The sequence below is a fragment of the Cyanistes caeruleus genome, chromosome 5 (genome assembly GCF_971803275.1).
Source record: "Cyanistes caeruleus chromosome 5, bCyaCae1.hap1.1, whole genome shotgun sequence".
NCBI lineage: Eukaryota > Metazoa > Chordata > Aves > Passeriformes > Paridae > Cyanistes > Cyanistes caeruleus.
In genome coordinates this window covers 38,094,320-38,120,475 of record NC_141705.1, presented here as the reverse complement: position 1 = coordinate 38,120,475, position 26,156 = coordinate 38,094,320, and the positions used below count along the sequence as shown (strand labels likewise).

Here is a 26,156-nt window from a genome sequence, read left to right as displayed (position 1 = left end):
TCTTAATAGCAGAAAGCATCTACCTGTCCATCAGTTTCCTTACATTAAAGTAATTCCTCTTGCAACTATTCAGTGATTTCATTATCAGGACACGCTTTTCCCAAGTGCTACTGGATACTAACATGGTGCTAAAAGAAGCAACATGTCCTTCCTCCCTTATCCCATTCTTTGGCTCAAGAGTAGCATGCTTCAGAGTCTCAAAGATGTTAACAGGACATCTGAAAAGTTTGAATAGTCCTCACAGAACAGATGTTCTCTCAAAGCAATCACAAAATGCAAAACATACTACAAGTGTGCAATTTATTTTTGCTGCATAAAATATTCTAAATTTTGTATTTGGAGATGAATACAACATTTCCAGAAATTCCATTAAATTGTTTATAAAACAGACTCTGATTCTACAAATGCAATATTATTTTTAAGGTATACATTTTTACCCTGGTTTTTCTTTCTTGCTATTAAAAAACATCAAACAAGCCAAACCTAAGAGTTCAAATTGGCATTGCTAAATTTAGCTTCTGCATAATCTGGATGCAGTATTAAGCACTTAAATAACAAGCCCCATCTCACAGAACACAATACAGGAAACTGCATAGCAGACTCAACTTACCTTGTAGAAAGTCACTTGTAATGCAATCAATGTTGAGTGGACCTGGGTTTTTCCACTGAGGCAGAGCAAAATGTTGGCCTCTTGTAGAACTTCTGTCCACAGCTATTGGACTCAAACAACTTCTGGAGAGTGGAAAAAGTACATCAGCACTACTAAGCTGCTTTTTGTCTCCCAGATAAACTGTGCTATACATACTTCTCTCTGTTCCTCTAATCCCTTCAGTGTCACACCTAATGCAGTCTACATTGATTGAGCTTTACAAACACTCCTTGCAAATGAACACTAATGAAACTCTGAAGGGTGTTATTGTTTGTGAACAATAAGACCTTCTCTTAGACAGTTTTCTTGAAGTAAAATAGGTGAATTAAGTGGTTTTGAAGAAATATTAAACCATGTTTGTGCCAAAGTACAAGATCATCAAAACTTTCCATTAATCAAGATTATGGTTCCAAATTTGACCTAGCAGAACTGAAAAGCAGTAAATCTCTGAAAGTACTCATCCACCACAGTATTTTTTAGCTTTCTTTCCATTACTCAGTAAGTAATTTTCAGCAGTCAAAGGCTTGGCCTCCAGGAGTTTCTTGCTCCTGACTGTCAACTATGGTGTGCCATATCAAGATTGTTAAAAAGGGAGAAAAGATACTGTGAAATCTTAGAGGAAGTTACACTGTTTCATTTTTAAGGATAACTCAATTTCACCTCTTTTCATTCTCATTGTCTTCTTTGCCATTGGTTTGATTACTTTTTCTTTCCTCTGAAAAACTCTCATTTTAAGATGAATTCCATTTCCACCATCCAATTAAAGAGGAGTGCTCTCTCCTTTCATAGATAACCTCATGCATATCATTGCCTGAAACAACAAAGTCATCAGTAAGGCAAGGACTTTGCAAGGCTTCTTAAGACACTGTGGGACAGAGGTGGAAGAGGGAAAATCTGAAAACTGACAACAGAAATAAGACATTTGATTCTTTTAGTTACTGTAACTGGAGAAATTAACACTCAACTGGTAAAAAAAGAGCTAAACAGCATTACACTCTACAATGACTATTATTTAAATTTAATGACAGTGTTCATTTTTTTCTTACACCATTTGGAAATGGCGTAAGCCTAACATGAACATGTTAACCAGTTCAAATTTCCTCCTTCAATGTCAGTATTTCACATTTCAAAACTTATGACATCTCTATTAATAATGTAAACTTATCTCATAGTCAGAGTCCAAAACAGATTTAGATGTTTCAAATTTGTAAATCGCTTTGAAGCCAATAATGTACAAACAAAATATGCATATTATTGAAAAGATGCTCAGGTTTTCCACACAATTTTACTAAAATCCACGCTGCATGCTTTTCCCTTTTCAGCATAAAATCAGTGGGATCTCACAATATAAAAATTACTCCTTTTCATATTCTTCATAATACCATAACACTTCTTAATATTTTTTAATCTAGTATTTGTATATCTGTTTCACAGAGAAGTTTATCACATCAGGTAGAACAGAAAAAAAACAAAACAGTATACAGCTGAGAACTATGTAAACATTTCCTTATGCACAATTTGGTAAACACAGTACATGGTAAAAGCTGGAAAATGTTATTATATTCTTTTGCCCTCCCTCCAGCCTGCTGTACATTGAAGAAGACTTCACATCCATGGCTAGGTCTGTTACACTCTTTGGGGTTTTCTTCTTGTTCCATGTCTAGTGGGTTGTTTATGTGAGTAGTTACAGAGTTTAGATGCATAGCAGCTGGAAAACTTGAGTTCATGTCCATGGTAACAATCACATTTTCACTGGAAATATCAGTTACTTTGAACACTTTCTACATTCATGTAATTATGATGGATGTAGAAAGCATAAAGTATTGTTTTATTAGAATGTAGGGTGATATTAAAGTGCTGTGGAATTAATATAAAATGGTATTTTGAAAGACAACTGATAGGCAAGAGTAGAAGTAATTTAAATCTAAGTCCTAGTACTAAGGCTATTTAATTTCTAACTAAATGAGATCATTATTACTAAAGGAGGTTTTCATGGCAACAGTCTGTGATTACTTCTAAAAAGACTAATTCATTGCACTATTTAGTACTGGAAAAATGAACCAAATATTTCTGCAATTTGTGGAAAAATCAATGGAGAAACTATCATAATGGTCAGTATATTTTATTTGCTTATTTATTTAGTTTCTCAAGAATCTAGGTTTCAAAATTAAAAATCCCTTATAAAATACATTAAAGACTGTATTAACATCCAAATGTATATTAAGCCTGGTACAAGGGTCCTATTTCTTGTAAAACATTTTTTTCTTTAATACTGTATTTTCAGATGAACCACGGTATTTCACTTCCTTCTCTCTCCTTTTAATTGAAGTTTTACACAGGGAGGAGCTGATATCGGGCAACACAATGTCCCTTCCTGGAGAGACAGACCAAGTGAAACTGAGTCATCAATTCCATTTCTGTATCCACTATATGCACATCTATTTAAGACTTTTCGTTGTGACCTTAGTGGGCATTATTTGTAAGCTGATTCACCACCAGTTAAAGAACATTGCTCTAAGGTGCATGATTTGTCCAGCTGATTCTTTAAATCACATTCAATACTTTTATTTTGTATTCTGCTATTCAAGTCTTGCAGTTTTTCAGTAATAATAAAACAGGTTAGAGTTTTCAACAACCTCCTGCACTTCATACGTTTTGTAAATCCTGCAATTTTTAGAAGTACACTTTTGAAAAGCAAAATTTAATTTTCAATATATCTTTTAGACCATAGTTTGGTAAAAGCAGTTTAATGTTTAAAAAATAATTTTTCCTTTAAAACATTGTAGAAAAAAATACTAGTCCCTAAATGACACAGTTTTCTACTGACTTCAGTCATCTCTGGCTATGACCTTGTATTCCTACAAAAAATACTTCTAAGACTATCTAGATGCTGTTTCAAAATTAAATATATATTTAGCATTAATTTCACCTGTACTTTTTGGTAAGATATATGTTTTATTATACTCTATGTATTCATATACTCCACATGTACATATAACAAAAGGGCCTCATGAAAGCTTGTGAAATCCAAGATACAAATTATTCTAGGGATCTATATCAATTTGGAAGAGACAATGAAGGAAAAAGCAGGATACAATTCAGAGCTAAAACTTATTTTATTAAAATGAAAGAAACCCAATTAGAATGACAAAAACCTAGCCAAGAGCACAAGACCCACTGAAAGGGCTCCAAGCATTCACAAGATCTACTAAGAGAATATGAGTACTTTGTCAGTCTTAAAATCTGATTTGTTAGCAAAAGTGAATCTGTAAAACAACACTGCAAGAGAATCACAAAGTAAGCAGAAAATGCATTATTCAGAATTCAAAAGGAAATAAATAGAAGTGTAATCAATATTTTTTTCTTCAATACACTCCTTGAAAAAGTTTATTGCATGTTGAGTATTTGAAGTACCTAATGAAACATTCAGAATGTGCACAATGTCATAGGAAGAAGCCTTCCCTGCAGCTAAAACAAATCAGAGAGAGAAGTGAAAATATTTCTGGGTAAATGAACTCTTAAAATGAAAAATGGGACAGCCAAGTAGAGAAATAGCACCACTTTGGAAAGAATAAAAATATTCTGAGAAAGTTATTTGAAAAAGTTTCAATATATTGTCTCATAGTGAGATTGTACAGTCCCAGAATTTTTCTCCCAAGTTGTGGTGAATGTAGGTCAGATTTTAAGTCGTGCTGCTTGTTGAACATTTTGGTTTATTGTTATGCAGGTTGTGATGATATCCCATGGTCCGATCAATTCTAGCATTGCTCTATGCTGTATTTCTTTTCACAGCTGAATGGCCATTAGCTCAATTCAAAATGGATTTTTCAGAGGAGAGACCATGCATGGCAAACAACAAATACTGTTATCTGATGCACAACAGGAAAATTCATCTTGAGATAGTTCTTGGAATACCTGGTGAGTAGGTTATAGTCCCTGAAAGTCTGAAGGAGAAAGCATGCGGAATTTTTCACCAAGGTAAGCAAATATTATGTTTAGCCAAAGAGGACAAACTAGCAGATAGATCAGTAAATCAGCCTGAATTAGCCCACCCAAGACACTGAGGCAGGCTAGATCCAAAGCAATTTACTTTCCTTCCAGGAACTAGAAGGCAGCTAGGGAAATAACTATGATTTGCAGGGTAAATACTCCCATCTTTCTTCATTCATAATAAAATTTAAGCTAACAATTTGATCCTCAAGGTTTTATTTAATAAATAGCTGTGGAATGATGTTTTGTACAGGGATGTTAATCACAAAGTTTGGAAATACAATAACTAAAAAGAGATATTGTGTAGCTTTCCATTGTGGACAGTTACCTGTCTATCTGCACCAGCTCTTCATAAGCCATAATATTCTGACTTTATTTTTCTTTTTCCTTTTTAACAGCTTAATTTTCTTTGCTTTAGTTCCTTTCTTACAGCAAAACATTGAAAAGATAATAGTGTGTACTGTTTAATAAGATTTTATATTTCATTTATGCCTTCTCTTTTTACTTTGTCTTGCTCTAATTGTAACTTCTTTTACTTCCTTCTCTAAAAAAATAAGAAACTCTCCATGAGTGTAGAAGACATTTGACTCTTGATTCTAGTTCCTTCCACTACTGCACATCTAAGTGGAACTGAGTCAGTGAATCTACATGCACTTTAAACTGAACTATTTGAAAGATAAACGACATCCCTTTTTCCATCTCATTCTGGTCTTACCTCTCCAAGTATCTGAAATTAGAAAATCCCTCTTTTAACCCAGGATCTAACAGCATCTAACACACAGCACAGATGATGATGGTCAATAATATTTTATTCATATACAGTTACTATCCATTTTTAAGCCATCTTTGTCTTAAATATCTTCAAATGAAGACTACACTGAGGTGGGGAAGAAGAGGAAGGAAAGGTTATTTTAAAAAAGAAAAAAAATCTATATTCAAGACTGCGAAATTAAGCTTCTAAATAACTATTCATAAGCTCTAGCATAGACAAATACACTTGGAAATGTAATGCATTTTATATTTTAAAAGTTCTTAAGACACTGTTATTTCTAAAATTACTTTCATACAGATTTTATCTAAAGTCTCTAAATTCCCTCTCTAACTTTAGTAGACATCTGTATAGAAATGAACTTCTGAACAGCAGGCGCTGTTCCTGTGAAGTGCTGATATTTCCCTGGTCTGGTGTCTGATCTGATTCCTTGGTGGCCTGGAATCTACCTCCTCTTTCTGTGGCAAAATTGACTTCTTCCCTTCTCTGCTGTTTCTGTGATTCACTGGTGTTAACTGAGCCTTTGCACAGAAGAGAGTGTGCCTAAGATACCAAGAATCCCATTTAGTTTTCTACTCCAAGTAAATAATTTCTCACTATTGCGCATGTTAGGAGCAGATAAGGGACTCTTAGATGATATGGAGACAAGATACAGAAGGTTTTACTGTTGTTGGATGATTCTGGAGTGGCTAGGGAATCCAAGAAAAGAGGAAGAGGTTTAAAGTTATCATTTGTACCTGAATGATTCCTGAGTAAATTCCATAAATTCAATTAAAAAGTATCTTAGAGAGGAAAAAAAAAAATTACCCATTAGACCATGTCTTGATTAGGAAAAATTCCCAATTTGAAACCTGAAGGCTGTGACTTAACTAGCATCACCGATAACATGAAAGGAAGCTTCTTCCTTTTTTCTATGAGTCTAGAATAAACTGAAAAGAACAAGGAGGATGCATATGAAGCTATACAAAATACCTTCTAGCTCACAGATATTACAATGGTGGCACTGGTCTGGGGCACTGGTCCTTTGCACTGATCACCACAACAGTAATGTCAAAATTACATGCCTGCCCTATGAAACCCTATGTCTGAAATAAAAACATAAGGAGTTTTTGTACAGCAAATAATAACTCGTAGCTTTTAAAATAAAAGAGCTTATCTATTTCCATCTAAATTATCAGGCTGGAGCGTGGTGCTGGGGCTGGTGTATATGTGTGTACTCAGTGCAATAGGCAGCAACCAGTGCAGTGGGGCCATTTCAGAGATACATCTATTTTCCTCATAAATACTAAACTGCTGGAAAGTCAAGTTGCTAGAACTTGAGTAGTTCTAGCAGGAAAAAAACCAAAAAAACATGAACAGAAAGTTCACTCTGTGAATATAATTCCAAATTTTAATTTATGCCATTCTTGGACTATCATGTTGGGGGAAGTAAAGCGGAAAAAGATTTCTACTCGATGGCAACAAAAGTTTTAAAGCAGCACAGTTTGAGCACAGAAATATGCTTTGCAGAGCAGAGCTTACTTTACTGAATATTTTGAGAAGTTTCCCAGATAATAAATCAGATCAACAGATTATATGAAAAATGTCTTCCAAGTGGGAATGGTTCACAATTATTCCTTGTATTTGGGGAATTTCATCATTTGTATTCCCTTTAGCAAGACTGTTGTGCAGCAAAGGGGTTGAAGATGAGGGAGAGAATGCCATGCAATTGTGCTGGGTTTTGACTGTGTAAAGACAGACTAATCCATAAACCTACAAGTTTTCTATCCATTTTAGAGAATTTCTTAGATAGGAAACTATGGCTTTGGTAGTGAATGGAAACTGGAAAGACTAACGTGTTCAAAGATGAGTTCAGAATGAACAGGTAAGACATTCTTCTTCAAGTTCTTTGAAGATGTAACTTTTAATATAGATAAGGGAAACTAAAAAAACTAGCTCTCTGAAATAATCAGATAGCCTTTCACCACTTCTTCTACATCAAAAGGAAAAATAGTTTAAGTAGGGAGTTACTGTGAATAATGTGTAACAGTCATTGGAAAGAAAAATGAGACAAAGTTACAGAACTGAATTTCTGGTAGCTCCACACTTGAACACTGAAATATTTCTATACTTATCCAAGCACCAAACAAACTCCTTTTTTGTTTTTCTTGGGTTTTTTGTTTTTTTTTTCTTTAAACATACATGTAAGTTTTTAAACCAAAACATTTTGTTCTTTCAAAATAGCTGAGCTGGGAGACAATAATCTTGGTTCCCTGCATTGTGAATTGTGAAGAGATTATTATTAGATTATATCCCATTAGTAAATGGTCCATGAGAATGGAACAACCCACCATATTTATCACCTACACATCAGCCTTGTTTGTCCCGGGTCAGTGCAGACTTAAGAGCTCTGCTTTGCTTTTCAAATATGATCAACATTTCACACCATTCTGATATCAAAACTTTTCACAGCTCTACTGAGAAGATCCTGTTCAGAGTCAGTATCTGATATCACCAGCCACTTATCATCGCAGCATGTTGGCATTGTAATGTTGTGCACTGCTTCTGTCACTCTTTTGAGGCAGATAGCTTATTCCAGCATTAAACACTTAGAAGGCACCGATGCATTTGTTTAATTAAAATCACATATGGCTCTTCTTCATCTGAGCTTATATGACTGGCAAAGAATTTATCCCAGAAGTTGCCATAAAATTTGCTTTATCTTCCTTGCAGCTTTCCATCACTGAAAGGACATGTTCTGAACCACAATCCCAAAAAATGAGTTTTCCCTCATTTCTTCAGAGATTTTGTTTGTTATTTAATTCTCCAATTACTTTAAATTTTATTTTTCAGTTCTTTAATATTTTACCCAATAAATGTTTATTGTACCAAAAAGATTTTTACTTCTTTGATTAATTTTTACACCGTTAGGAAGTGATTTGGTCTTTACTACATGAATTAATAACATAAATGAAAAGATTCTCCTTTTTCAGAACTGATCAGGCAATCAAGAAGAGGTAAAAGCCTAAATACTAGATTGGATTAGAGATTAGAGTCAGTTCTCGATTTCTAAATTGAACAAGGATATTTGAACTTCTGCTTTTATTCTAAACATCTATAATTTAAAGACATCAAAGGTTATCCGTGACATATGTAGGCTACAAAGTTTCTTTAAGTAACATCCACCATGTCCCAAATGCTGAAGGGAAAACTGAGAGCAGAGCCCGGTCTCCTTTACCTGCCTGCATACACAAATAGCTGATGGCTGACCTTATGTACACACCCCTCACTTACTTAAAATTCCCACCTTACTTTTTTCCCCACTTTCTTTGAAGGATCTTTATCTCAAGGAGGGGAAAACACAGTGTATTTTTATTTGTCAGCTAAGTGAAATAAACTCCATTGACCCTCATACACAGAACCAACCAGCTTCAAGTCTCCTTCCTGTCTTCTCCAGTTTCCCTATGCCAATTGTTCCTGTACGCACTGCACTTCTTTTACCTACTTCAGTTCCCTGGGGAGAAGTTTGTACTCCCATGTAGTAATATGTTATTCTCCAGAGAAAGATCCCTTTTCATTTTTTCCAGTCCACCTATGAAAGAGGCTGGAAAACACTGTGTAACCCCTGTGGAGGTTATACAGTGGAAAGACCTACTGTTTAATGGAACACAGTGTCCTGAAATACTAAAGCAACTAAGAGGTAATAGGAAGAAGGAATACAAATGGATGGAAAACACATGAAGCCTCCCTTATCTACTTCCAACAGGCATTAGAAATGGAAAAAAAAATGGTCTTTCAATTTTTATTGCTGAATTTGGAATATGTGGGTCTAAATTAGATGCTCTTGCTCCCTGTTGCTTTATGTAATAGATAGAGAAATTTTAATGGACTTACTGATGTCCCAAATTAATTTAGTTTCCTAGTGATCTAGTTAAATGTATTTTCAAACTGTTGAGATAGCTTAAAAATCAATTTTGATACCTCCCTAAGCTCTAGCAGTTCCTATTTGCTCTCCCAAACCAGCTGGGAAACAGGTGGAACAGCAAGCTTTCTCTCATCTCGGTATGGAAGGAGAAATTTCTAGTAAAAATTCTTTCATTTATGAATTTCTTTATATTCTGTAGCAGCTGGCTAGAAATAAGTGTCACTATTTAAAATGCACAGGGCATGGTTCAGGGTGCAAATGATGCACTTATAAATCACACATACACACACTTCTCAACTTCTTTTCACTCATGAAGCGTTATTACACCCCACATGACAGAAGATGAACACTGCCAACAGTGTGATAACATCAGAGGCATCACTTGCAACTAATTCAGGAGTCACCAACAGAAGCAAAAATGATGAAAGAAAAAGTTATAACCATGTGACAAAGTAACAGTTAGTGGTATCTTAAATGCTTGATATAATAATGAAAAATAGACCACAGAGCACTGGACATCTCTTTGAGAAGTGTGGACATCTCTTTGAAAAATCAGGTCAGAGCAATAAAGCTTAAGAACCCAAAGCATGATAAAATGGCAAAAGCTTAATCTTTATACTCACTTTCTATGCACTTTTGCATGACTGAAGGAGGCTTTGCTTTGCCTGCATTTTAAAGTACAATGTAATATAACTTCTGCAAAAATGTGAAATTTATTGGTGATAAATCAGATTGCTTATGTTTTATAGGAGATACTGTTCTCTAGGTATATTCTCCTCAATTTCAATAGTAAGTACAGCTACATATAAATACAGAGGAAAATGATTAAAATATTTTCTCTTAGTTCACATATTTATAATCCTAAATCTGTAGCTGACTTGTTTTATGAATCACCTTACTAATATATCGTGGGAACCCACAGAGAGAAAAATTACATAGCTGTCAAGCTCTTCTGATGATTAGTACTTGTACAGAGCTCAAAACTCTTAGATTGTATCTCCAGAGGTCTTGCTTCATGAGATTGCAGTATAAATAGCTGGTTTCTTCAGAATTATTTGCTGGATTCTTTAGGGATATATTAGCATATCAACTCTAAGTCACTGTATACTGCTTGTGACCTTCTTTCTGAAGCAGGAAACTTTGTTCACAGAAAAGTTCCTTTGAAATATAAACTAAAATAGGTTACTATGGCCATACCAACACTCAAATTCATCAATTTGTAGCACTGTTTTCATATAAAACTGTTCATATTTTATATCTAACAATAAAAATGAAAGTATAAAAAAGTCTCCTTCTGAATCTTCTATGCTTTTTTAGTGTTGAACAAAACCAAGATTTAATGGAACATTAAGGTAAGACTTAGCCTACAAGCCATAATTTTTATTTTATGTATTAGCAAATATTGAGTAAAACAATCTCCTACCATGATTGTTGCATTGCACTGTTGATAATTTTCCTAGCTGGGTAAAGAAGTCTCTGTCAGTCTTGATGAAAAGTATATAATCATTATTCTGAACTGCATTTATAATCATCTTCATTTTAAAGTTCCTGCTTTTCTTTGCCATGGCCAATTTTCATTAAAGCCTCCTGCTGCTGTTCATTTCCACACTACACTCCAGAACTCCATTTCTAGGCAGGGAACATCACAATCATAAAAATTTCAAGACTGTTGAATTGCTAAGTTTCCCCTTTTGCAGGACAAATCAATGTGTATACGACAAAGTAGGCAGTCTCAGTTCTAAGCCACATGGATCACCCCTACTGCTCTTTGACCAAACGCAAGGAAATCATTCCAGGGCAAAACAACAATTTTATTTTCTTTGCACTTCTGAGAGGAACACTATGATAAACAACTTACTGAGTCTTCTGTATTTAATTTGGATTGTGCAACGGGCTTGTTGCTTTGCACAACATTGACAAAAAACAAACCAAACCAAAGACACACACACACACACGACTTCAAATGAGTACAAACCCTCATCCTGATTGTATTCTTGCAAAGGCTGGACACATACCTGAGTAATGAATGTACTTTTACCCATTCTTTCCATTTTTTAGACTCACCTCAAGTGAATCAGCCACTCCCTCTTGCTAACCAAGATGCCTTCAGTAAACAGGGTATCACAAATTATCAAAATACCATCAGAAGACAACAGACGACAAAGACTTTCACTGGGAGGAGCTGGCATGCAAATCAAGGCTCAGAGCTAAGCTGTTGTGCCTGGCCCTAGCTGGAATTGTAGCTAGGCTTTCTGTAGGGTAACCAAGCACAGGAGCTCTCAGGCTCACGCATCTAAAGTCTCTCTCTAAAGATCTACCTTCATTCTGGTTATAAGGTTCTCCAAGCAACATAGTAAGAACACATCTTGGTTAGTATGAAAACATAATTAAAAGCATGAAAATTTAAAAATACTTTCTTAATAGCTTTTTGATTTATTAGCTGAGTTTTACTTGTTGATTGGTTTTGTTGAATTTGTGATCTTGGGTTTTTTGTTCTTTGCTTTTACAGCAATGGGCTGATACTGTTAAAAAGTAATTTAATTGTTGTTATTGTAAAGCAGAATTTAAAATTACAGTGGATTTTAGTATATGAGTTATGGCCCAGGTTCAAACTTCACTTATATGGCTCAATATGGAACAAATCTGATGTAACAAATCAGCCCCGTTCTCCTAATGGCATAACTAGATCTCACACTTCACAGCTGAAATGCTATTATATATGCTACAATATACTTGCTCCCAACAGCACTGCCAAAATTTTAAAAGAAAAATCTTAAAATTCAAAATTAAATCAAAGTATTTTATACAACTATTATATATAATTACTTTTTTTCAACTTCTCATATGGTGTTTTTATTGTTGTAATCTCAGGTATGTTTTTGTTGGCAGGAGCCACCAATACATTTGAAAAGCTTTGCCTTAAATTGCCTTTCTATGCCATTCTGCATGCTTGGCCTAAACAGAACAATTTTCCCCCCCTTAACTACTTTAAACCACATGGAAAGAAAGAAATTGTAAAACATGATTTCCCATATGAATTATCGCATTTCTTGTGATTAAATTTCAGGCAGTTATAATGTTATCTGTTTCTTCTGACAAGTACAATTATTGTTGGCATGTGCACTCAAATTGTATTTCACTTTCTGAAAAAAGAGCTCATTACAACCGGGAAAGTCTCTAGTAAAAGGAAGGCATAGGAAAAAGTACTTTATAAATATTGACTTACCCTTAGTACCTGTCAGCAAAAATGCAAATGGTCACAAATCACAGCTGTAGAGGAAATACAATAAAACTCAGAAACAGATAGTATTATACACTGGCAACAGTAAAGTGATTTCCAGATTCCCATTTGTCCAAACTGAAATCAACCTAAACAAAACAAAGATTCTCTAGATGGATGTTTTTTTCATAATTAATATATTATTTTTTATATATATATATTCTGTATCATTATAGGGTAGAATATTTTATATCAATGTTGGTTTTGCAAAATAGTTCAAAACCAGCTTATAGTTCATAGTTGTCCTATTCTGTTCCTTGCCTGGTATATTTGACCACAGATGTTGAAACGTTTTAAATCACCCATGATCTAAGGATACAGCCTGATTGCTGATCTGAACCTTTCTGCTGTTGCTCATTGTCAAGAAGCAAAAATTTTACAGGTATGATACTGAGCAGTTAGTTAGCAAGTGGATCCTTCCCTCTTGAAGAAACGGTGTTCCCAGACCTTCAGAGGACCTCCATACCAAATATCATGTTTCCTGATGCCTTACAAATGAACTTACTGTTCCAGCAATAAGATTGAGAACATGGAATAAGATTTCTGAGGCTACTGGGGAAACAGTTCTTTCTAAAATCAGAATTTAAATATTTATAGGTATAGAACCTCAGTGGTCACTACAAAAGACAGTTTGAGGAGAGAGAGGGGTGTAGTGCAGGGTAGGGAGAGTGCATATGCATTCACTGCTGCATTCCCTTCCCACACAGTAAATTAATTCCTTGAAAGTTTATCGCAATCACTGTGAGTCGTTATCTGCAGTGGCTTAGTACAGTTCATATCAATTTTCCCCACTCTCAGTTCCAAGCCTGCAACCAGGACAACTAGGAATGCCTCCTGACTCCTCAGGTGAAGCCTGAGCTCTACTGGGATCTGTTAAAGTCTAGCACTTCACTAGGATCAGAACTCTTTTGTCCCCATTGAGCCTCTACCTGGAACATTTTGCACTCATGTAGCTGATCACCCAAAGCAAGCTAGAGGAAGATATATCCTGTACAATGGCTTTTCCAAGTAGATACACTGGTTATTTCTGTAGAAATCCCTGAATTAATTTATGATTCAAGTCTCAAGTTGGCTCATGGTTTTGTTTCTGTTATGTGGATCTTTTTTATTTTAAATCCCATACAGATACAGAATTAAGTGGCTCATAGACATGTCATGTAGAAAAATAATTCAAAATACTACTTTATTATTTTGCCTTATGCTTCCAGTCTTTTTTTCTCCTCCTGAACAGAGACCAACTTCATATACATTGCTGAGACAAAACAATTTTAGGTTTCTTTTTCCCAAAAATAGTTTTTTGTTACAGGGCAGAAAAAGAAATAATTCAATTTTATATTTGTTTTTTTCATAGCAGTTCCAGGCTTTTACTGACATTATCATTGCAGAAGCACAGCCATTTAACAGACTTCAGAGATTTTATTTAGTGATATCATCTGTGCTTTAACTACAGGTATAAACCATGATACGTGGGTGTGACACATATAGCAAGGACTGGCTTTTACCTACATGAAGATATTTAGAAAACACTGATTACTTAAAAAAAAAAAAAAAAAAAAAAAGGCAAAAAACCCCACACATGCCTTTTTTTCCAAATATCCTGCTCACTCTAATATATCAAAGGTTGACTGAAGAGCAAACATTGTATGGGACAAAAAATACAAGAATGCACGTTTTATCAAACTTATAGAGAAAAGCAGGGCAGGGAGGTCAGTTGTAAAGGTAACAAATGACAGATGGTAAGAAATACAGGAAAGTTACCCTGTTCGTTTTGCCTGTTAGATGAATGATGTATACTGCTGAATGTCTGTAAAAAAGTTTCATGAGATCTGTGAAAAATGCAGGGGTATTGTTTGGGAGAAGAACTGCACATCTGGAACTTGGGAGACATTTCTAGGGGTATTTACAAGAAGCCTCAATTTTCCCCTTAGATAAATCAGAAGGATTTCTGCCACTGGCTTTAAAAGGGAGTGAGATTAATCCTTTAGGTTTCCTGCCAAGGGAATGTGGAGCAAGGCTGTCCACGTACTCATATGCCAAATGGGAAAAAGTAAAGCAGGTGAATATTTAATATTTTATTTTAATACTTCAATAAAGCACTGTCATTCAATATAAACATCCAAAAATGAGAGCACTAAAAAAAAATTTAAAAAAATTAAAAAAACCTATTTTTTAAATATATGTATCTTATAAAAATGTAAAATAGTCTACGAAAAATACGATCAAAATTTGCAAGGAGAATAATAGAAGATAACTGAAATTCACCCAAGGTGAAATTAAAAGAAAATAGGGCAACAAAGATCAATTATCAAGTATAATTGAATAATCAAGAACAACAGAAGCAATGAGAATAGTTTTAAATATGGAATACTCTGAAAAATTGAAAGGAATTTAAAATTCCTAGGTGAATCAGAAGCAGAATGAAGAATAAGAAAGAGGTTGTCTATTATAGGAGAAGAGAAAAGAGAGATATTCATACACACAGAGAAATCTCACTCCAGGAAGATCTCTTATAGTATGCACATGTAGTTCTTTAAAAGTCAGAAAATTAACTGGATGTGGCTATGCCACTTTCAAGCAGGAATTCTATCATGAGTCTGGATCAAGTGTTCCTGTAACTACTTAAGATCTACAGTCTTAGAATCTGTCTTTGTTCCATATAAAACACGGTTTTGTTTCTTTCTGTGCTCATTTGTCAGCATTAAAATATTTTCTTTTAAAATTTGAGATAGTTTACCTGCTCGTGCAGCTTGTGTTGGACCACATGCCACACGAAGCCTGATTCATGTCACATACTTACTATTTGGTCAGACATTCTATGTCTGAAAAAAATTGCACTAGAAGATTCCATGAAGGAATATTTTTTCAGCTTAACTACAAAAGTTTTTGTATTTGTTTTTCCCATTATATTGAAAATGCAAACATTAAAGCAGTAATTCTTCCACTGCATACTCCCTTATGTACCTCTACTCCCACAAAAATAAAATCTGTTGGTTCCCTGAAGCATAAGGCCAAAGCTGTGTGTCATATTATTGTACTTAATTATTTCAAAATTGCTTATTCCTCTTGCTTTGGCACTCAATTCAAAATAAATGAGGGATTTTATATTGCTTCTGAATGTTGATGTAGGTTGTAATAGTAGCAAGCAGCAATATATTTTGGCAGTTCTATGGAAATCATCCAAAGTTTGCGTTTAATACTTCCCGGGTATTCATTTAGGCAAAATAGCTAAATACCAGCCATGTGTTTCCATTTATTAACAGTCCCTCAGGAGCGCAGGCAATCAAAGTCTTGACTTAGTGACTTCTCCAATTTGCTTATAAAAGTGTTTGGTTTGGAGATTTTTTCTTCATTTCTGTCTGTAGAAATGTATTTATTCTAGCAAGGACATACTGTAAAGAGAGGGGACATGAGACTTGTATTTGTCAAAATTCCCTGTCTAGTCCACAGTCTCAAGCAGAGCCTTTAACAGTTTCATTGTCATCCAAAATGAGATTTAATTCTAAGTGGGATGGTGCATCATTCCAGTTTTCCAAAACAGGTTTTATGCTGTAATTTCTTAAATTCTTTCAGATATCTGAAGACTTACAGAGTTCCCTCAAGATGAAGACAGAGATCTTGAACTTGCTTTTACTTTCTGACCTAAGCCTGAAGAATAGGAGGGTTGGGTCAAAGATGTTTGAAACAAAAAGCTGTTTTGCTGATGAGATTTGCTTTATGGACGTGGAGAGGTTCATGCTTCCTAAAAGCTGAAAATTTTCACTATTAAATCAGGTTTTCACAACAAAATCTCCTGTTCAGAAATGGCAAGAAGAACATATATAAGCAAGACCAGTGATGATGCTTCCTTGTATATTCTCCCTATCACACAGATCAAAGTTCAGAAGGCAAGCAATTAATAGAAAATTAAACTTCAGCTAGGGAATGGAGTGCTCTTAAGCTTCAGCATAGCACAGAATGAGGTGTAAAACACAAGTGTGGTAATATACAAACTGAAAACCTGTGTGCTTTTCCTTTTTCTTAGGTAGAACTTCTATATTTCTTCATGCCATAAAATTCTTATCAATTCATAAATAACTACACATAAAAATGATTAGTTTCAACTAACATGATATCTCTGATACTGTAGCAGAAAAATAAGATCACACCTGGTAAACCTGTCGCTGCTCAGCAAGAAACAAAAAAAAATTCCTTGTAACAATAATGTGCCACTATTGTCATTAAAAGTACGGTAATCCTCTTGAAAAGAATAGTTGATAAGAATACAGGAGAAGCTGACCTTGCTGGAATTCAGCCCTGAATTTGTTGCCAAATTATTTGTGCCAAAATGCAAGAAATTTCTTTGGGTTACAGGACTGAGGCAAATGAAGAGCGTATTATGCATCCTAGGTACCCAAGACAAGTTCTGCAGGGGTTGGAGCTATGCATGACATTAACTATTCCATCAAGATTTACTATATGTTATTAATAAAAAAAATATTAATTCACCATAGAATCCTATTGCTTTTTGTACTATAAAAGTTTGCTATCATCCTGTCTTGGTTAGATGACCAGCCAGCCCTAAAGATAAAAGTACTAAAAATGCAAATGGGGAATTGGAAGACTCAGATAAAGGAATGGCAGATTTATTAAACAATTACTATATATTTTCTGCCCTTAGATGAAGAAAGAAGATTGATGGACTGCTGTGCACCATATTGAATGGTATAATACAGTTAGCAATTGTAGTGCACACCCAGCAATGGAAATGGGTCTGAAAAGATCAGTCATGTATTAAAATAGACAAAGTACTCTGTCTAGCGACACATTGCTAAGAGACTAGAAGGAAATGAAGATGGAAATGAAGAAAGTTTTTTTGTCACACTAATCAAAAGCCTGAAAAATATTAGAACATTACAACTACCCAGAAAATAGCCATAGAAGAGACTCTGATGTTTCAGACCCAGTCTGAAACAAAACTATCGTGACACCTTCTTAATTCACAGCCAGGAAAAAGAAAAACTTTCTGAAGAATGAGCCTTCTAGCACTACCTGAAATACCACAATAGAGGTGCATTTGTAATTTCCCTGACAGCAGGGTGCAAAAACCAGAATTCTCCTGGTGTGTCATGGCATAAGCTTACTTACCCTGGTACTTCAGAAGGTTTTGGTGCATCCACTGATCTGTATATCATGGCAACAAGACTTCTGACTTCTGGAAGTCCAATGACTGCAGAGCAGATACGTACAAACCATAGTCTGGCTTGAAGAAAAAGCAGAGGTAGAAAAGCTCAGTAGCTTTTCTTGCCTTGAACCTTCAGTATTGATTTCTCCATACTACTACTTTGGCAAAGAAGTAAATGGAGATTTGAGGTATTTAATAGTACAAGTTCACATCCTGCACATTAAGATTCTCTTTTTATAAAACTTAATGCCACCCTCTCATAAATGACAGAAGATACAGTTTTAAGGAAGTGTTCTTAGAAGGATAATGTCATACTTGTAGTACAAAACCAGGTTCAGTGTCTTTATAAAGTAGTTGAGCACTACTGAAGAAGGATGAGCAGTTACAGACATATTAATACCAGATTTAGTATAAAGGATATATTCCACAGTGAATGAAAAACATGCTCTGACAGAGACCAAACATTAATTTAAAAGATAAATGTCCTCAGTGACTTGCAGGAAATTTTTAAATGTCTTACCATTACATCAGGCATGTGGAAATACTGCATACTTCAGTTTTTCAGAAGCATCTGATAAGAGCATACTCTGAATGTCACCTAACAAACAAAAAAGGCAAGGAGGAGGCATAACAAAAGATCCCAGCACCATTTGTGGGGTAAGAGCAGAGCTGAAGTAAACAGAAGCTGGTGACTGGGTTGCAGGCCAGGCCACATGTCCTCATGAGGAAGCAAAGGAGGTGTTCTGCTATCTCCTCAAGCCCTCTGTGTGGGAATACCAGGCATTTTGTGCATGAAGCAAAGGACTTCTGCAACAGACAGAGTATCATTTTTGCTCCCAGACAGGGAGGTGAAACTGACACAAATTAAAGGGAAGAGAGATGCAAGATACTCCACAATAAGAATGAGAGAATTTGCTTCTCCTCTGATGTTAAGCAATGAGTTGTGATTCAGTCCTTCTCTGATCCCTGCTGCTTTCCAAGACTGTGAACTCCTGAGTTGTCAGAATCCTGAACAGAGCTGCACCAGAATTGCCAAAGGTGGGTTTATAGGATCAAATAAATGTATTAGAATGAAAACAAAACCGACCAAAGAATAACAAATAACCAACCAACCACAAAACTAAAACACAGCTTGCTGCTTGCGCTCTTATTATTTTAAAAGTAACTTTTAATTAAAATTATTGTCAAAGTAGGACAATTGGTATTTTAAAATACATTGGAAAGGTCTGCAATTTTGCATCCACTTAGAGAAACTGATTTGTTGTAGCCTGTTAGGAAGTGGGGGCAACTGCCTGGCAAGAGACATTCACATAAGATGCATACAGAGAGAAAACAACGTGAGCACAGTAAGCAAGAGAGCAAATACATTTTTGTAAGAAGAGGATGAGAATATGGAATAAATCAGGCAAGTGATATCAGAATTCCCTGGGAGTGATTTTTCCTAGAAACCCCACTGAATAAAGTCAAGCTTTTCAAACCATGAACCTTGCACAAATGCAATAAAGTAAAATCTTCCAAGACCTTATTTTGCACTAGTTTTCTCCACATGGATTTTAATTAACAGGTGGGCCTGTTTTCTACCAGATATTTTATTGTTTCAGGGATTTAGAACATGTGTAGTGAATAAAGACAGGGGCTTTCCCAGAGGCAGAAGCTGCTCCTGTGAAGAAGGACACAAATGCTGAACTGGATGCTACTGCTCTATCTGACAGGATCTATGTCCACAGAGCTGTGCTGGCTCCACTGAGGCTAAACAAAGCAGACAAAGTGGAAATGCCATACGAATGCAGATCTGCTGAACTCTGCATGTAAGCAAAGAGCTGTAACTGTGCAGCAACACACTAATGGGAACTGTGATAGAATCACAGAATCGTAGGATTTTTTAGGTTGAAAAATACCTCTAAGATCATCAAGTCTGACCATTACCCCAGTACTCCCAAGACCACCACAAAACCATGCTCCTAAATGCCATATCTATGTATCTCTTTAATACCTCCAGAGATGGTGACTCTACCACTTGGCAGCCTGTTCCAGTGCTTGACAACCCTTTCAGTGTAGAAATGTTTCCTAAGATACAGTCTAAACCTCCTCTCACACATCTTGATGCCCTTTTCTCCTGTCCTGTCACTTGTTAGCTGTGAGAAGAGACCAACCCCTCTATAATATCCCTCCTTTCAGGCAGTTGTAGAGAGTGACAAGATCTCCCCCAGATTTCCTTTTTTCCAGGCTAAACAACCCCAGCTGCCTCAGCTGCTCACAGAAGACTTGTGCTCTTCCTTCACCAGCTCCATTGCCCTTCTTTGGATTCTCCAGCCCCTCAATGTGTTTCCTGTAGTGAGGGGCCCAGAACTGGACACAGGACACAAGGTGTGGCCTCACCAGCACTGAGTTTAGGGAGACACTCCCTGTCCAGATCCTGCTGGCCACACTATCTCTGATTCAAGCTGATGTGATGCTTGCACAGTCATTGCTATTAAGCTTCACAGCAGGATACCTATATAGTTTCTACTTATATACACACATCTTGAGAATCTGGAGTTTGAGTCACTGAATAGTCACTACTGTGTCTAAAGCTGATCAGAACTCTGCTTTCGAGGCATGAAGTTTGCAATGCAAGCTCTGCCAAAGAGGAAAGCCAGAAGCTGTTCCAATATTGACGTTACTTGATGTCCCAGGTTTCCTACCTGGGAAATGGAACTAATGGAATAATATCCCTTTTCTCAGTATCATGAAAATTAGTCTATGCATTTGAATAGGATAAGGAAGACTTACAGAAAAGCATATGGGTAAGAGATTTTGTACCTCTAGGAGGATTAGACTAACAACCAGTAGATAAATTTGAGTGTCATATAATGAGCAATAAGATTAAAAGGTTAACTAATGGTTTTTACCTTTTAATTGCAAAGCATATTCTGCATATTGAGTAAGTCTAGGGACTTAGAGGGGTTAAGAGAGCAGTGTGTGGCCACATTGAGGTCATTGCCACTCATATATGCTCAAAATGACAATGTTGAAACGATCCTGGCAGTAACCATTCTGAAGTATTTGACTTTGCAATTCTAGAAATAAAGTTAAATTCTTTAAAAAGGCTACAAGTTGGGCCATAACTAATGCAGAGAAGCCAGTCTGTCTCCTAATACATTTTTATGATGCTCTTCTCATCTTCTACTCTTGCATTTTCCCAAAGGGCAGAACTTTCCCCTTGAATCCAAAATATGTAAATAAACCAAATGCAACACTATTACCTTCCAGACATACAAAGGCCTAAAAATATGTCACAGAGCCAGCACAGTAGTAGATCTATAGCTAACAGGAAAGAAAAATGAAGCTTGTATCAGGTTAAAATAGATGTCCAGATGATCTTATTTCAGAGTCTGTTTTTTTTCCTTGTCCCTATCCAGTCTCAATGTAAAAATAAATGAATCTATGACTCTTCATGGTGGTAACAACATATCCTAAATACACTGCTCTCTGTCCCTCACACCACTGCTCTTGGGCTCCCACTTGTAATCAAAACCATGAAGAAAAAGGCTCTACTCTTATGTCAGACCTAGCTTCCACATGGACAAGCCCTTTTACCACAATTGCCTGGAAATGTAGTCATGTTAGTACAACCAGAATTTGTATCTGCTGGGCAACACATTAAAAAGAAAAATCAGTTGCTATTGGACTTTTAAGTCCAATAGGTTCTTATTGTGAACAGATAACAACACAACTACACATGACAATGACTTCATGGCCATCACTGTTTCAGTGTCAAGCTACCCTTACCCACTAACAGACAACACTACTTTTACTATCAATTTAATCACAAGAAAATGATAATCTCATCACCCATCAGTATCAATTGTGCATGGTGTCAGATCAATTTGAAGAAATAATTAGTTTCTGTAGTGGAATTCCCCAGGTAGAGTATATTAGTGCACACATTACATAGTTTTCATTTGAACATAAGCCGTGTAAAATTATAAACATATGGGTGCAGAAGTACCAAATAATTAAGTATAATAATACCAAAAAGAAATACCAAACCAGAAATAATTGAGCAGCTTTATATACTCAGATCTTTTCATTGCCCTCCTGGCAGCCTATCACAGAAAATACACATTTTATCCTCATTCTTTCACAAGAAGTTTAATAAAGAGCAAAACAGAAGCATTATTTTCATTTTGTTTTGCAAAGGAAGTGTCTGCATTACCTAGTAAACTAAAAAAGGATATGAAATCTTTGTAGGTTTGTGTGTGCACTCTGAGAGAACACAGGCAAAGCTGCAAGTTAGGCTCCTAAGCATGACTGCAGGTACTCATGGAAGCCATCTTTTAATGTTGCAGGATGTTGACAGTCTTTCTAGTTCTCTATTTAAAAGCTCAAAATGATGCTTTAGCATATAAATAGCTTTTTCAGGACCCAAATATACTGGTTTGAGTCCTTACATGTAGTACTTAGATGTGCTGTTAGAGAGCCTCTATCCCTAAACACTTTCTATCTCACTGTAATGTTAAAGAGACAAGGCATTTAAAACCACCCAAAAATATAAGTTCAGGATGGAGTTCATAGAGCAGTGAGTTTGATGCAAATAAATTATTTTTCAGATTTTTTGATTGTTTATTTTTTCTGGAGGAATAGTTCTATATTATGACCTGACACCAAAAATAGGCTAAATTTACTGTATTTCCTTTTTTTGGACTCTTTAAAAAGCGTTCAAGGAGACCTGGAGGACTCATAGATTACAGATTGGAAGCCACTGTTTTAGCACCCTGCTTCTTCACCATTAGAAACCATAGAAGGTATCTGAAGTTTCTACCCTGAGGTGCTCTCCCAAAGGCAGCTAAGCTGTCTGACAGAGAAAAAAAAAAAAAAAAAAGAAGAAGAAAGAAAAAAAATACTTCCATGCCTAGCCAATGTTTCAGGCCTAGTTATGGGGCACCCCTAGGGCAAAAGTGCCAGAAGCATCCACCAAAGGACTAAAGCATCCCTTGCCCTAATTTCTACATCTTTGCAAAGCTTAGGTCTAACAGTGAGATGGTCAGACTGGGGCAGCTGCATGACTTCATCAAGCAAGAGGCCAAGCAAATGCCACATCAGAAAAGGAGAAGGTAGAGTTTTAGGGGAAGATGTCTGCTAAATGGGACTTTTTTAACAGAGGTATGGGCTTGAAGTCTGTTTCAATTCCGTTTTAATGTTCACTGTTTTTCTGTATGACTCAGTAAGACTTGTAGGCGCCTGTGTATTATTGAAAGTCAATGAGAAGGAAGTCCTGAGTCACCAAAGCACTTTTTTCTTTATTGTTATTTCCATTAAGCAGCATGATGTAATTATTTAAGTCAAATACTACGGCAAGATTTTTACAGCAGAGAGATACAAGACTTTCATATTGACATTAGGTGAGTAAAAACACAATGTTACATGAGTTTTATAATCCTAATAGAAAGGAAGTTAAGTAGTCCTCTGGACTATTGAAGCTATCTAAGATAAATGAAAATATTAAATTCAATTATTAATCTGCCATGTCTCTTTTTTCTTCTCTGTGTACATAATTACTTTTTGAAAGCAACAGAACTTATTTTTTAATTATTTTTTCCTGCACATCTTTTGTTCATTATTATTTGACTGTACTTAGAAAAAAGGAATTGTAAACCACAGTTGCTCTTTGAAGTACAGCCAAGCTAATTACACAAACAGCAATATAAACCAAACACAATTCAAGCAATTTTTAGCACACACACATACTCCTTTTTTGCTTATAGAACTTCCCAATTTGTATTCTGAGACCAAAATAGCAGTCTTTTTCTCCTACAGACTTAATCTTAAAAGGTATACAAGTATTGGTAGTACACACTTTGGAATGCAATCCAAGATATGCAACTGACAGCTCAGACCGCCTGCTGTCCTCCACTGATCGGAGATTCCACTGCAGTGCTGTAAGCCTGGTATTGTTAACTGCAGGAGTGCAGACCATTAAGTTTAGAGACAGCATATTTAAATTATTTTTTTCTTTCTTACTGAAGTTTGCTACTAGAGAAGAACTTCAGCTTTGAATTGTGAACTCTGAAACAAAAGGGAAGTATCAAACAATTTCTAGTTTTGTAGCTAACACTACAACTTCTGGAACAAAATGAGAACTTTCAGATCCTAATCCAGAAACTTAGTCTACAACAGAAGGCAAATGTTTCTCTGCAATCATCTGAGAGTCAGCAAGCAAGAGGTTCAGCTGCAGAATCAGGAAGCGCAAGGGATACAGCACAGTGAGTTTTTTAGCATGGTGCAGAGACAGAATTTGGTCTGCTCAGGAAAACTTAGTAAATATGAAAGAGTGAATGGGCAAGGACAATAGGAAAGGGAGAAAGACAAAGAGGCCAAATGACTTGCCCAATTCAAATATCTCAATCTGTCTCGCTCTGATACCAGCCAGCGCATGTACAGTTTACCACTTATTTTCCATTCTGCAGAGAAATCAAATATTCTGCTTTTTTACTACAAGAGCTTCACGACCCATAAACTCAGTTGTATCAGAATACAATTTCCTCCTGAAGCAATGCCACCACTCCAATTTAGGACACCTACGTGGAAGCAGCTTCCATGGAAGTGCTTTTCCGCAGAAGCAACCTTCTACTGTAAACACACAAGCTTTCATAGACTCATCAAGCACACCAGTCCAACACATCTGCTACCTTGTTCTCAGGTCTTGAAACCTGGCCTGACACCAAAGCCTCCTACATCAGCATTAAAGTAAGGTGAGCAGTCTGGCAAGAACACATATCTCTTTTCTAGAACACTGCCTCAGCTCTCCAATATACAGCTCAGTCTGACAACAGCAAAGCAAATGGATGAGCAGCATGCTCTCATGTGCAGTGTGATCAGTGCTGCCTTAGTCACTAACACATGTTCATTGCTGGCTTTGTTGTACCTTGCATTACCAGTACCAGTATCTTTGCCCTATTCTCAATGAAAATAAGAGCAAGTCACAAATTACTATACTTTCAGGTAGAGGTAACAATATACAATGTGTTTCTACAGCACTGAAAAGGAGGCTATACAACATCCAACATTGGTAAAGAGCTCTGCAAAGTTACAGGTCTTTATAGGAAATCAAGATAGCTTGGGCATTCAGAAAGATCTGGCAGACCCTTCACATATTTAAGTAAATCCCAGTGCTGCACTGCAGAAATGAAGCTATTGCTATTCCACTGCAAGGGCAGGCAGTGAAGAGACAACCACTTCTGCCACCTTTCTGTGCACCTTTGCTTGTGGCACAGCTTTAGATTCCCTTCCAGCACAGAGGCAGCTCAAGAACAAAATAGACACACCAAGCTGAGAGATGAAGAGCAGTAAATACTTCACTAACCTCATCTCCTTTATGCCTAAGTGACCCCTTTGGTGGATGAAGAAAAAGCCAGGTCATGCCTTTGGGTCCCAATAACTCCATGCAGCACTACAAGCTGGGACAGTGCCTGGGAAGCAGCCCAGAGGAAAAGACCCAGGGGTGTGGTTGACAGCAGCTGAACATGAGCCAGCTTTGCCCAGGGGGCAAGGAAGGCCAATGGCATCCTGGCCTGTATCAGCAGTAGTGTCGCCAGCAGGAGCAGGGCAGGGATTTTCCCCCGTTTTTCATTTGGCACTGGTGAGGCTGCACCTCGAGCAGTGTGGCCAGTTCTGGGTCCCTCACTACAGGAAACACACTGAGCTGCTGGTGTGACAAAGGAGCTGGTATAGGGTCTGGTGCACAAGTCCCGTGAGGAACAGCTGAGGGAGCTGGGGATGCCAGCCTGGAAAAAAAGGAGGCTCTGAGAAGACCTTATAGCTCTCTGCAACTACTTGAAAGAAAGGTGTAGCCAGGTGGGGTTTGGTTTCTCCTTCAGATAAAAAGTGACAAGAGAAGAGGAAAGGGCGTCAGGCTGTGCCAGATGAGGTTTAGATCAGAGATTAGGAATGACTTTTTTCACTGAAGGGGCAATCAGTGATTGGAACAGGCTGCTACATGGTAGAGTCACCATCCCTGTCGGTACTTAAAGGACATGTAAACAAGGCACTTAGCCATGGTTTGGGGCAGGCGTGGCAGTGCTGGGTTATTGGTTGGACTTGATCTTCTTAGAGGTCTTTTCCAACCTAAGTGGTTCTATGATTCTATCCTCCATTAATGCATGAAATGCATCCTAAGGCTTAATGCACTCAAATTAGAGACCCCTGCCAGGTGATCACAGAAATTGCCTGGCAGTTTTTCCATCCCAAATGTGCTAGATGCCAAGAGGGAAAGCTTCCATTTCTTCAGCTTCTCTCATTTCTTCCAGAAAAGTCCACTTAAACTTGGAAAGGATGCAATTTCACTTTCCAATTGCAGGACACAATTTAAATGCATATCTATCACTGAGAATAAATTATCTTAAGAAGTGCCAGGAGGTCATG

At 36.5% G+C, this 26,156-nt stretch overlaps 1 protein-coding gene across 3 annotated transcripts in view; it reads right to left on the bottom strand.

The window, feature by feature from the left end:
- SPOCK3 (SPARC (osteonectin), cwcv and kazal like domains proteoglycan 3) overlaps positions 1–26,156 on the bottom strand; it is a 428,772-nt gene that overhangs the window by 180,676 nt on the left and 221,940 nt on the right. For 2 of the 3 annotated variants that reach the window (XM_086890373.1, XM_086890370.1), the window contains exon 2: positions 611–732. The gene's annotated coding sequence lies outside the window, so the exon portion shown is untranslated. Of the gene's footprint in view, positions 1–610; positions 733–1,309; positions 1,461–26,156 lie in introns of all 3 variants that reach the window. The other variant, XM_086890368.1, reaches the window with a different exon arrangement.